Raw genomic sequence first — 12733 nt, 5'->3', positions numbered from 1 at the left:
TGTGTGAGTGTGTAGAGTATTTGCTGTTTGAATATATGACGACTGCTATACAATGTTATATATTGTCTAAAAGCAATAAAGAAATGATTTGATTTGATTTGATCAGACTACAGAATGTCCTTAATGGACTATAATCTTATCTAATTGAAATGGGTTTGATATTATAAAGATCAAACTCGATTATTTATTTTCCTTGGTCATACAGTGACATTGAGTAGTAGTTCTGACGCTGCAACAATGCCGCTGTGATGTTTGCCGTGTGTTCGATGAAGGTGTGGTGATTATGCCGTCTGAGCACGGTGTGGCCGTGGTGTTGCGTGAGCAGATGACGGCATTCTACACATGAACACTGCACTCATTCAGAAACCAATCCATTTCAGCGAGATCGGTTTCTATTTCGGGAAGTCTGGCCGACCATAATAACCGTGCTGGTGTAATCAAATCAGACGTCGGGATAACGACTGGACGACCGACTCGCACCCGCTCAGCAACAGCTGATCGAACCCACATTGAATCAGTACAAAATCATTCCTTAAAGCTGCTCACTGCATCAGATATTCCTAAACTGTTCAACAGCTACAAAGCTGTACTCTTTAACCTACGGTTTTAAATGTTTTTTACTACGGAGAAAATGCAATACATCGTCAGCGTATTAAGCTAGTGGACTCACACACTAACAACCAGGACTATATATACTCCTGTTAAAACACTCCCTGCCCAGGCAATACTTCGAACTGCTATTGCACTACTTGAAGAAGATGCCTAGCCTACTTAATATGTGGATTTACTGACAAACCCCCTGATAGGAGCTCCTTAGGAATAGTCTGAAAACTTGTGCACTTTTTGGAACTTAACTTTTAGAATTCTGATTGATGTCTTATTTCAAATATATATTTAAAACGCATGCTAAAGCTTTTTAGATTTTCAATATTTATGTAAGTTATTCAGAACAAATCTCAAAATTTGTTTACTTCATCTTTTAAATAATAACTAAGTACAAACTGGATAAAATAACTGAAGAGCGTTTGCTTGCGTATTAGTAAGGCCTACACTTAAAATGAGACATCTTTGATAACGCTTCATCCAGAAATAAGGGTGGGAAAGTGCATGAGGTTTAGCACTGTTCTTAAAGAGATACACTCTGTCACTAAATTTTCACTAATGTTGACTCTAGGCCCAAATCAATTCAACTCAACGCAATATTGTCAAAACAAATTCAAGGACAATCGTTTAAGTACATGTATATATGATGTGGTATATAAAAGTAATAAATCAATACAGAGTTACCCATGAAACCTAAAATCAGTTAAACTATTATGGAAGTCTACATTTTTCTCTCTTTTGGGTATTGTCAAACACTGTAGTATTATTTTAAAATAAGGAACTTTTGAAGTTTATTCAGGAATTCCCTGTCATCAGCAACACTTTTCAAGTAAAGAGGTAAAGAGCTACAGAAAGCTCTACACTATCAATCTAACGCTCGAGCAGCAAGGAAGCTGTATTATTTGTCTTTCAATTTATGAGTTTTCAGCACCCTCTTTCATATGCAGAGACACTGTCCCAAGGTGTCAGAGACTATTTCCCAAACAATAATATACGGAAAAGTAGACCCAAGATGACCTCTATCCCCTCATTCTTTTTTCCCATCGCTTGGAAAACTGTTAGATTTTTAATGATCAAACTTTACTTACTATTAGTAATAAGTTTGATGTGACTTTAATAACCTAACCGGGACATCGCTGAGGTATTGAAATTTAAATAAATATACTAAAAACCAAATAGTTATAAAAAAATTAAAAGAAATTATTGTTTTTGACATAATGACTGTTTAATATAAAAAAATATTTTATTTCGTGTATATCTGTGTACTTTTTACAATACAATTGTAATGTTTTACTCATCACATAGTATAATAAATTTGTAGATTATTAATTATGGTAAACGAATCGCTTTACTACCCACAAGAGGTTTCTCAAATTCAAATCTAATATTGTAGATATTACTAAATTAACTAAAGTACTGCTAAGCACTAATTTACGTGATATTGTGCTACATGAATTTTATTTTTTATGTTCGTGTTGTATCTTATTTAATTATCCATAAGAATAAGCAACACTTATTTTAAATACAGTTCATAAAAATATAACAATCACACAATTTCCAGGAAATCTACTATCGATGTTCACGTTGTAGAGTCATACACTGCCAAAAGATTGTTCCAACGCGATTTTTCGCGTTGGAATATGCCGAAAAATCCAAATCCGTATTGTAGTTGCACGAAATACATATGATATGTAATCATACTATTGTATTCACTGTTGCTTCATTGTGTCCCAAAAATCAGATATTACTTTCCCATCTCTGAAATTAATGAAATTTAAATTACTTGTTTGGTGATATATTTATTCAATAACCTCTCTCTGTGTGCTTTAAACGAATTACTTATCAAATAACAAACGGAGAATTAGATGAACTACAAAAAGGACAGACGCGTCTATTTATAATATATATTAACCTACATTAGCACTGGAAGCATCAGAATAATACATGTAAATGGGGTTTATGAAACGAAACATAAAATTACGTTTTTATATGCATAATAGTTGTGAGAACACATCCAACCTGCAGTTATATAAACGTTCATCTATCCCGCTCTAGCCTCACCGTTCCACATCGGCATTGTATGCAAATCCGCGGCTTGTCTGCAGGACCTATTTAAATGTTATTGCCCGAGATACCATAAAATTGGCGGGATATCGAGTGACGTTTACGGCTCGGCCGAGGAGGTGCTGTGCGGACCTTATGGCGGCGCGCGGTGTTTCCAACACACCACTTAACAAAGTTAACAGTCTCGCAGTTAACAGTTGGGCTTAACTGTCGGCCGTCCCTCCAGCAAGACCTCCTGGGGAGTGCTATTGGTGGTCGATTGTTTCACTGGTATATATTGTACAATAGCACCATTCTGGGCTGGGGCGGGGTCCATCCGCATTTGTTATTCCTTTTATTGCCGTCAAACCACTATGAGAGCTTATTACCAATTGTTATTAGGCAGTTTCAAATCTTATTTCTTTTTGATAATGTTTTAATAAAAATGAAATAGTACTATTTTATAAGTTCTAATTTAGTTTGCCATATTATAAAATAGCTTTACATCACACAGAACAAAAGTGTCCTTCGGCACTTAATATTTATTTCCGAAGTCTTCTACGTCCTACTTGTAAGACATGGATATGCAGGGAAAACAAAATAATTGCTCCTATATAACTGGAAATATGTTTAGTCTGAATTAGTTCTAAATCTGTACTATTTGTTTCTTTGAATGAAAAACTGTTTTCTTTGTTGACGTGAATTGATTTATTTTAAAAAGATAACAGGGCAAATTGAAACATTTATGTAATTTAAGAACAATAATTATAGGCGACCCTCATTTTAACACACTGCTACATCATTATTTATAGATGAGTAGGCCTACTCAACCAGAACAGTACCCCTGGCCCAATCCCATACTTTCAACAGCTACGAATGATCGAGAAAATTTTAAATCTTAGTGAGCTCCTCATTATTCCTAACGCTTTCCATTCATAGGACTTTTTTTGGAAAGAAAATAATACTAATCCTTTTTGTTAAAATATAGATTTTTGTTAAAACCACAAACATCTTTAATACAAAGCAATAATATTGATTTATTTTAGAATACTTTAAGATAAATTCAACTAACACTCAAGCAAACAACGTTTTATCAAAAACAAATTTTAAGGTACTGATTGTTGTGTCTTTCTTTATAGTGATTACAAATTCAATTAAGTTTACTAATTGTTTTATTCAACCTGTATAAAACTCTTAGTAACGTTTCTAGAAGTTAGCTATGGATAGTCAAATAATAAAATGAAAACTTAGATTACCCTATATTTGTATTAAGATGATCTCAATAATGGCTTTATTGGTCAGCTCTTTATGAAGAGATATTTATAGCATGCAACTAGATCTACGTTCAAGTGCAAACTTTTCTTCTACCGATAAAAACTGCTCTTATAAGGAAAGGATGACCTAGGATGATCAGTAACACAATACATTTTTGATGGATCGTACATGGATGAAAGCCATAAATTAAACAAAATTAAGCAAGCCAAACCGTTTATTTTTCGTAAAAAAATTGTTTTTATATAAGAGAAGTGTGGCGCCGTCTCCACCAACGAGACTAATAGCAAGGTTTACTTACGGCCGGGATACTTATTAAGATGCAATTCACGTGAGTCCCTCTGTCTGTTAATTACCCCGCATGATGAGGCCGCTGAAGCTATTAAACTGCCAGAGTAGCAGGATAGTGCCAGAGTGCAATGTATGCTTGTGCGCGTGGGTACGTGTGTGCGGGGTTAATATACACACTCTGGGTGCGTCTCACTGTGCCTCTATTACGGGAACCGATAGATTAATCAATTAACATTCGGCTCCTGTGTGCTCGCGCACTTTCTCACGGACCCATTACAGAGCCGTTACTCGCGTCCTGACTTCCACATTTTGCGGCTTAATTATAAACTGCCTACTTCGCCACTCGGCTCGGTCTAGACATAAATTAGACTTGGTAGGTCCGTAGGTAATCCAAACTCTTTACTACGGGTACAGACAAGGGATTGAAACCGTGTCTTCTTTAGGTGCCAAAAACCATAAGATAACGCTGAAATATTTTTCTACAGTCTGTCACCTAATCTGATGCGTACAGCACGTGTTGTACAGTGCGACTGTGTTGGTGACGTATTTTATGCTTATTCTAACCACTCTTAGCAAGTTAATGCTTTAGTTGATTGATGCGTAAATGTTTTACCGTCAACTTCCACTTAGGAGGGTTCGACGCTTTATAGTGATTACGGTTTAATGTTTTTAATTCCTAATCTTATTCCTTAAGGTTTCTGGACAAATTATGAAGAAAATAAATTCCAATCCTTAAGAGATATTTTTATATATTTGTAAAATATAACGATACAAATCGTCCGATAACTTATATTTTTAAATGATATAACACCAATAATAACTATTAACACGAAAGTTAGTTAATCGCTAACCTCCCCATGGAAATCCAAAGCGAATCCATATGAATTTGTATACCTAAAATACGTAGAAAAATACTAAATTAGGATACTTAAACGGGTTATAACAAGACGCGTAAGGCAAGATAATTCGGATACTAACATAACGAGAACCACAGTCCTCTCATATTCTGGCAACCCTTGCCATTCACTCTTCTTTGTGTTGAATTTCTGGAAAAAGATGCTATTTATATTTTATGTTTTCGGGTCTAGTGTATTCTTCACGTACTTAAACGTAATAGTGTATGAGAATGATTTTTTCATACACTGAAGTAGTGGATAGATACAGTTTTAGTAAAGTAGTATTTCTGTTATTGTATCATATCACAGCGTAATTGTGCGTGTAAAATTTTGTAAAAAAAACTCTGTCACCCATCGCGAAAGCTACGTAGTAGTACTATCTGAGAAATTAAACCCCGGCTTAAAGTAGTTTCCAGATCTATGCTCTTGTTCTTGCAGTGTAAAATTAAATTTCACAAACAATTTAATAAATGACAAGACATACTTTGCTTCAATTATTGTATTGTATTATTGTACCTTCATAGTAACCCAGTATTATCAACAGAAACTAATAAAATCACAGAAACCACTCAGATAATGCTATGAAACTTTGTTATATACGTTTTGTCTTTGTAAATCATTTTGTTCATTGATTTCAAAACTCGGACCCAATTCTGTTAGAACTTTGAAATTGAATGACTAGGAAATGCTGTTATATTAGAGATGAGAATATCCTCTCATTACTATAAGCTACCTGGGAAGTGTTTTGCCATTTACTAACAAAATATCATAATTCGAGAGTTTAATAAAATGTATTAACATTATCATCGTGTAATTAGTTGCGTATAGCGTTTTTGTTATGGTGCGGTATCTGGTGCAGTACCTGGAATCTGGAGTCATGTTCATCTGAACAGATCCAAAAAGAAAGCCGACGACAAGGAAGCCCAAAACGGAACATCTCCATCGTTTCGATATCAGAGACACCTACAAACGCAAAATTCAATTGGTTGCTCCGCCGTGCTTAGACATAGTGTCCATCACATCGTAGTGCACTCAATTATGTACCTGATGACCCAATGAGACTACCACTTCATCTTTTTATAGGTGTTTTTATTGTCGAAACGACATAAATGTTTCGTTTTGAGCTTCTTCGTCGTCAACTTTCTTTGGACGAGTATGACTCCAGACGTCAAGTCTCAGACAGCGTCACATACCAAACGCTGCAATAAAAGAACATGAGCAAGAGCTAAACTCAAATTTAATAGGATACTTTTTCATACTTATGTATATATTCCTATACATCTCTTGTTGAATTTAACATCTGATTGCTAATTATAAATAACTACTTTGTACAATAACTATTGTAAAGGCTGTGGTCAATGTAAGATAAAAATAGTTGCATTGCATATATCGTGTTTTCCATGCAAACGGATTTTATAGATCATTGATTGACAGTTAAATATGTTTATACAAATTAACAGTTATACAAAAGTTAAATAATACATTCACCTACAATATAACGTTCAGTTCCATGTAAATGTTAACTATGAGAAAATAGTCAGTGTTTCATTCCCACATTGGGCTAATTACTAAGCGATATAACAATACAATATATTTCAGTTCAACTGGAAAGCTTTTCTTCTGTGCTAGTTGTTTAGTAGATAAGTTATCACTTACAGGTTAGCAATAAGACGATTGAGAGCTTGTGTATACCTGTAACAGCAAAATACAAACTGTATTAAAATAAATATATTAAAAGTTGGTAATATTTATAAAAATAACCCTCTAGGTCGCGCTTCAGTATTTTATGACGAGAGTAATAATTATATTGTTACTACATTTATATTTTGATTTGACGAATATTTTAGTTAATATTAGCACAATCTCCAAAAGCAAAAGCCGCAGATGTAAACATTTAGTAAGATTTCGTTCATTGCTTCTGAATCTAGGCAAAAAGTTTTATTTTCTCTATTTGCACACATACATTTCTAACAGAAACTCTATTAGCCAATTCCAAAGTAGGCAAGTGTTGGCATTAAACATGGTTTGGCCAATTTCATCCCACATTTGAAGCTTAAAACTCAAGTATCCAGACGGTCAGTTTGTAGGCAAGGTATATAACTATAAAATTAATGATTTTGACGTCCCAGAATAATTCGAATGAATCCAGTACTTCTTTTCCATTTAATTGAAACTCAGCCAAGACTGTAGAAGTGTTAGGTCCCTATATTTCACGCCACCCCGTGTGTGAGAGCGCGTGTGGAAGCGCGTGCACGTGGGAGAGTTGTAATTGGTGCTAATTGCTAACCATTCGCTAATCATGCAATAAATATTCCAAAGCGAGGCTGTGTTTTCGAATCACGAGTTGAGCACGTTGCTTTCAATTTGGCCACCTGATAAATCAACCGATTACGCTTTCGCTGGATTCTCGCCCAGTTCACACCTACACTCACTTATAATGGTTGAGTAAAACTTGTTAATGGTCCAGTAGGCAACAGATTTTCAATGGTTAAAACTAATCAGTTTCATGTAACATATGGATAAGTTATCATCATCCACAAATACTAAATAAATGCTAAAAGTTTTCATTTAACATAATTTGCAACATGGACTTATGACAACGACTGGATAGCGTTAAACTCGGTTATGAGTGGATAGTATACACAATGAGATAGACTCAAGTTTTACCTCACTTTAACTGTAAGTCCTCACAATTGTGCAAAGCGTTGTCTAAATTATACACCTTGTATACCGCTATTCCACATTCCATATGTTATGCACAAAGTTGTTCACCATTAGAGCCTATAACTTAACATATCATTATGTAAAAGTGTTTTCATATTAGTACCACTAAATTTGAAATGAGGCATTCAGATAAAACGGTACTGTTCAGACCTTTATTTTATTTCAAATTGAATCTAGTATAACATTAATCAGAAGAAATTAGCTACGTTTTTAGTATTACAACGTCACAACACGCAGATTTAATTATATACGTCGACAAATTACAACCATGGCAGAATTGAATCGTTCAGTCGATAGCTATTAGTACAATTAATATGTCTGGAAGTCGTCTGACACCGCCCCGCCCCGCCCCAGCCCCCCCACGATGCCGCCCCACACCTTGTCATACGGATGTTGACAAGGTGGGTCACAGACCAACATGTCACCGTAAGGAATAACTGTACTGCTATCAGATCTATTTAGTTCACAACAACTTGTTATTTTCGTTTCTTCAATTTCTGAAGAATCAAATGAATCATTGATTTTTTCCCTTTTTGATATAATTATATATTTTTTATCAATAAATTTGTGTTGTTTTTGTACAATTTATTCATACTTATATTATATAATTTATCTTTCAGATATACAAATATTTATGTTTCCTTCTTATTCGGGTATAAGCAGGGTTGTTTTGGTTGTTTTATTATCAACCATCCTCAAAAACTTTTTGTACAATACTTGTGTACAATTAAGACAGAAATTAAATAGTACTACTTTGGTTTGGTAATTTATCTTTGTGTCTATTTTCAAACACATCATAACAGGAATAATAATAACAAAAAATAATAATACAAATTGTATGTAATATAAATGTTACAAAAGAGAACACTACTTTTCGTAGTTTGGAAGCTATTTTATTTATTAGATGAAAGGTTTTGCTTGCACAGAAATACATTTCGGGTACAATATGTTTCAGTGGTAATTCATGATGGGATTATCGATTGATATTTACTAGAATTTTAAATTTTAGTGCATACATATTGCGCTTTGATGTCTCTGTCCTCTAATAAAAGCTGAGAGATGGAATCCTTGGAACGTAGTCTTTATTTATTTATTTTTATAATGATAGAAAATGACAAATATCTTACTATCCTTTTAAATTATCCTTTTCTAAAAAAACAAACATAGAAACAACATTAGATCGTTCACTAAATAAGAACTAAACCTTTTTACCGTATTACCTTATTACCGTCAAAATAGCAACTTAAAAACGAAATGATTTAACAATAATTGACAACAAGTAACCTTAACACTAGGGAGTTTCTGTCGGTATTTGGCAATGGTACACGCCCCGGATTCTGCAAGACCTGAGTGCAATATAATTTGCGTAACGGTGCCTAACCTAAACCACAGGGTTTGAGAAAACCAGAGCACGATCGCCAAAAATGATCCATTTTGTCCGCAGCCGACCGTGAACCTTGCTGTAATGTTTCATTATAACCCGCACTTGTGACGATAAACGTCTTAACAGCGTGGCCAAGTGGATAGACCTACCCTGGGTTAAATTGATTATAGTTTGATTTGTGGCTGGTACACCTAATTACGTAATGCTCAGTTATTTATCTATTACAGGCCTGCAGGGTGGGGATAAAACACACTGTTTATCATTTGGAGTAATATAGGAGTATGGATTATTTACAAAAGTGTCGTAAGGTTTTCCTTCCATTCAGTTACTCATGACGTGGACTTCGACATTTTATGAAAATTTGTACTCGTTTAAGAATTAATTATCTGCACGAAATAAATTAAAGTACGAAAAAGACACCGCAACAAATAAACACTTGTGAAGAGGTCCTTTACTCTGCTATGTACGTGTGACTAGACAAAAAGTGTCCCTATTAGTCCTTAATGGTCTTTCCAAGGTTGGCGAACTCCTGGTGGCCTGCAATTTGAGATACTGGTTGGGAAAATGTCGGAACAATGGGCCATGTAACTGGCACGAGCGTACTTTTAAAACTCGCCACCAATTAGGCTCACTTAGCCGGCCGTTTACTCGGTCTCTGCTATTGTAATTTTTCACCACGTAATCAAATTTTCCCGTCGCTTTCTCTAATAAGCTTCCCGGTCCCGTGTTGTTTATCCACTATAGGAACAGTGTTAGTTCAGCTCGATCTTTGAGTCATTCGTCATTATTGCAGAACGTGCATCATCCACCGTCGTTTCCTTGATGTAATTAATTTCTTACTATATATTTGTGGATAACTGATGTTTTAATCGAATATGCTATACATAAATTCTAATTCGTTGTTTTAAGTTTGTTGTAAACGATGATTGATTTCAAAGGATTACAAGATTTCAGTCGTTTGCTATAGTTTTAAGATATGTGCAAAATATTAAAATGTTACGCCAAATTTAAAACTAATACGTTATACAAACTTGTTACAAACTAAACTAACTTTAACAACAAAGCATTAAATGGCAAAAATCTAGAATATATGTCATAGATACAACAGCATAAATTCTAGACTGGTGAGAATGAACCCAAGCGACGTCACTGCTCAGAACCAAGAACACTACACAACACGTGTCTCACGCACCATCTAGGAAGACTGGAAAAATCAACGTTGCCACTCTCTGTGATTTCACGGGGGGAAATTAGTTATTTTTGAATTGATTAGAAAATTTTACAATTTTTGAATAGAGTATATTTCAATACTCAAAGCATAGTTATTATTTTTATTTTTTATTAGTTATAACAATGGTAAATGTTCGAAATCCTATTATCCTATAAATGATAGATGTAGCTAAATGTGATGCTATAGAAATCTTGCCCACAGTTCTTTAAGATATGAATGCAGAAAAAAATATAAAATCTGTTTTCATCATTCAGAGAAGAATTGTAAGTATGATTTAGGGGAATCTTATAATCAGGCACTAAGAAACAGTTGAAGATGAGGTTAACATTTTACAGTATGTAAACGAATGATGGTTAGAGGGAATGACCTAAGCTCGTATATAAATGACGCCACTGATAGTGATTGCCCTGTTTGGCAATATTCCGTTGTCGACGACAGTAAACAATCAGACGGGACCGTACCAGATAAGTGCCTTATCGAGAACCGCGGCACGTAAAGCGAGCCGGAATGGACAAGTAACGGTACGTTGTAAAGTACGTGACATTGTAAACGATGTGTTTACAGCTGGTCAGGTGATAGCATTTCCATAGATTAGGTCTGGTCTCCTCGGAGTTGTACTGGGAGGCCAGTACCGCCCAAACCGAATATGTTAATCTTATTCACAATCTTCTCTTAAGAATTCAACAGTTTTACTTATAGTCTTACTGAAAACTTATTGAATATTGACCGAAGACCAGGCAGGTATCAAACATTTGTAAATAACTACCGAATTGTTGTTTGTAGTTTTGATTTCCCTTACATCTTCAATGTAACGTAAAAATGGGGGGAGAAGGAAATTTTGAAATATCAAACTAAACCGTATTAATAGTAGTTAAAGTTTCTTACCACTCATCCAAAATTACATTGAACGAAATTTCAATGAACATCCTTTCAATAATTTTTTTATCGGCTTGAAAATACTGCGATCTGTTTAAAAGCTAATTTTAATGTAAAATAGAAAAATATTATTGTTATAATGTTATATTTTATGTGCCTTCTTGTCAACACCGATTTTTCAGTGCAATGATTTTATGTCTTAGGTGATGTTTTCCCCAATAAGGGAATTGGATCTGGAATAATTGTTTCAAAATTTCTGCTTCTACGCCAAACTAAAGAAACCACAAATTTAATATTTACTAAAGAAGTGGGTTATTCTTTAGTGTAATCTTTATTTACATCTATTTTTTATTTCGTGATACTCGTATATTATTGGCTACCCTTATCGCGCAGGTAGTAGATGGTTAGTCTTATCGGAAAAGACAAGTATGCTGTTTTAAGGGATGTTTTCTTACGTCAGAGGAATTTTAATTAGTCACACAAACCATTTTATGGGAAAATGGTCCTCACCCAAATGCATATTTTTTATTGACCTGTCCGGGAATCGAACCCATGACTTCTCAGTTAAAGTAGTGGCTTTATTCCTACGCAACGATGTATGTATATTAGGTGTTGTTGACGTTATTACTCACATAGACAACTGTTTGTGAAGCTTTTTCCTACGTAACAAAAAAATAAAACAAACAAACACCAAATGTTCTTACAAATACATCTGTAAAGGATGAAAAGGACTTTAATACAATATTCAGTATACATAACTTGGACTCTCCTACTTATTACATGTAGAACATCATTATATTCTAGTTGACATGATCGGATATGCACTCGATGTTTAATAAGCGAGTGACTGTTCAGCGGTGAAAGCGTGACGACAGAATAATGAATTTGCCGCACTAATTAAGGAATTAACAGCCAATTAAAGACAATAAGACGTTAGGAATAAATCAATAACTAGATCGATGTTATCAGCGCCACACCTCCGCCTCCGTCACGACATAGAACGCGTGTATGTATCTGCGACTGGCTGTGGGCGATCGATTTAAGTATCTCAGTAGCCGATTGGTCCTCCAGGCTGGATAAATAAAAAATTGATTCCGTTCCGGTTGTCACTTTTAAAGTCGATAGTAATGCATATCGAGTGTGAACGGTTGCTCAAGGCGATACGTCAGCTGTCTACTACATGCATGGTCGGCTTTTATGTTGCTTTATTCAACTATGTCAAGACCACTTTAATCAGCTAGGAAAGTTGCGTGAGAGGTTTATTAATGTTATTCTAATATTTTATCAGTAGTATTACTAGTAACTAGCTCCTCAATTAGTGATTCGAAAAGAGTCATATTATGAATATTGATAATTGCAACGCAAATTCGACCATTGACCTCGAACTTAACCCTTGATCTTTTCTTTCAGAAA

This window comes from Homalodisca vitripennis, chromosome 4 (genome assembly GCF_021130785.1).
Source record: "Homalodisca vitripennis isolate AUS2020 chromosome 4, UT_GWSS_2.1, whole genome shotgun sequence".
In the NCBI taxonomy this organism is placed as follows: domain Eukaryota; kingdom Metazoa; phylum Arthropoda; class Insecta; order Hemiptera; family Cicadellidae; genus Homalodisca; species Homalodisca vitripennis.
Note: the sequence above shows the minus strand (reverse complement) of the source record.